This window comes from Pseudorca crassidens, chromosome 2 (genome assembly GCF_039906515.1).
Source record: "Pseudorca crassidens isolate mPseCra1 chromosome 2, mPseCra1.hap1, whole genome shotgun sequence".
Lineage (NCBI taxonomy): Eukaryota > Metazoa > Chordata > Mammalia > Artiodactyla > Delphinidae > Pseudorca > Pseudorca crassidens.
The window spans coordinates 107,348,916-107,350,842 of NC_090297.1; the positions used below are offsets into that span (position 1 = coordinate 107,348,916).

Consider the following 1,927-nt stretch of genomic DNA (forward strand, 5'->3'; position numbering starts at 1 on the left):
TGTTTCCGCCTGGTTTCGAACCAGGGACCTTTCGCGTGTTAGGCGAATGTGATAACCACTACACTACGGAAACAGATACCTCTTAAGCCCCTGATGACACATCTAAGAACTGTATCTCTTGCAACGACTGGCCACAAATATTTTCGAAAGCAAAGGACCCTGGGAGCACAGGCGAGCCCTCAGGTAAGGAGACTGAAGCTCCCGAGAGGCCCTAGTTTAGGGTTCCTCGCCTCCCCCGAAGCGAGGTCCCTGGGGCCCCCAGAGCTTCACTTCCCAATGCCGCATCCAACACACAGCTATGCACCGAGTGCAGGGGTCGCCCCCGCGGACTCTCCAGTTCCCGGAAGCCCCAGGAGCCGGGGGTTAGGTGAGCCTGAGCCCCAGGTGACCTCGCATCCCAGCAGCGTGGACACGACCCCTCCACGGCTGCGGACCCGCGCCTCGGTGGCCCTTTTCACGGCGCAGGCGGTCAGTGCTCTGGGCTCTCGGAAATGATCGATGCTTCGATTCCACCTGGGAACCATAGGACCCTACCTTCCCTTCCCCCTCGCTGCCTCCCCTCCCTCCCTCCCTCCCCTCCCTCCTCTTCCTCTCCTCCCTCCCCTCTGCTCTGTCGCGCCTGACCCGCGCGCTCCTTCCTCGAAAGCCCTGTCGCAGCAGCGCTTCTCCGGTGTCCTTCCCTGCAAAGGGGCTTGCTCAGGTGCCCCTGTGGCTTATTCTAGTTGTGTAGTTGAAGTCCAGTACTTTAATCACACTTTCACGTTTAGCAGGAACCGTAGCAAAGGTTGACGTCTCAGGTCATTTGGCTGTTGGAAAAACATCGAACATCAACCCAGGCCTGTATTGACTTCGTTTGAAGACCAGGCCCAGCCGCGGAGGACGCAGGCGCGGTCCACGCCGATCTCACCGTTGTTCATTCCTCCCTCATCGTACTTGACATTCTTCTTGAGGAACAGTTTTGTTTTACCTTTTACAAGGTCTGAAACGTCTTTTATTTGCCTTTTATAATTTTCCAGTTCAACAGGTCATTGAGAGCGAATTTTAACCTAGGAAGACAAAGAGGTAAAGGCGGTTTTCCCAGAAAGCCGGTGTCTGGAGGGGGTTTCGTGTTCACCTCACAGCACACGGCCAGTAGGCAGACGACTTTCTTTTTGCTGAAAGACTTTAATGTAATGTTGTCTGTCAGTGTGTCTGTGTCTCCCTGTCTGGTTTCCTTTAAAAGTAAAGCTTTACAAGTGTGGGGAAGCATGTGCCATTTTCTCCAGCAGTTGTTTTTCTTCTTTCTTATTGTGGCGGTCACCGCGTTTCCTTCACACGTGAGGTTCAAGTGCTGCGACCCCGAGGAAGGCGCGGGCAGCATGCGCACTGACCCCCAAGCCGCGGGGCTCTGCCTTGTTCCGCGTCGATTCCAAGTGCCGTCGAGGGTGCGACCGGACTGCAGCATCCTCGCCAGCGCTGGAGGGCTGAGTCCCCAAAGAGGCGGACTTGAAAATAGCTTTAGATCAGGACATTTCATGAGATTTTCCCCCTTTTCCCTCCCCTCCAGGTTCCAGTTTTCACCTCCCACGCGCAGCCAGAGGAACGGATTCGCCGTCTTTCGGTCGCGTCCGGCGCGCTGCCGTCCCACGTGGACAGGACGAGGGGGCGGTCGTCCTTTCCCCGACAGGGGCGGAGGGACAGCGGGTCCCCGAGGGACCACAAACACACACCCGCGCTGCTGGGGCCCGCAAACCCGATCAGGCGGCCCCTGGAGCCTCCCTGCAGCTGCAAGGGAAGGCGCGGGGCTCCAGAGCCGGCGAGAGGAGCACGCTGAGGGCACCCGGCCCCGGCCCTGGCCTCGAGGACGGGCCCGGAAGATGGACGCAGCCCAGGAAAAAGCGCAAGGGTCGCCCAACGCCCCCCCATCCGAGGTTCAGGGTGAGGGAGC

The 1,927-nt window shown here is 58.5% G+C and overlaps 1 non-coding gene across 1 annotated transcript; it reads right to left on the minus strand.

Annotated features, from left to right (window-relative positions):
* On the minus strand, positions 1–73 carry TRNAV-AAC (transfer RNA valine (anticodon AAC)). The gene has a single exon. It is a non-coding gene; the product is annotated as a tRNA-Val (tRNA).
* Positions 74–1,927: the final 1,854 nt, after the last annotated feature.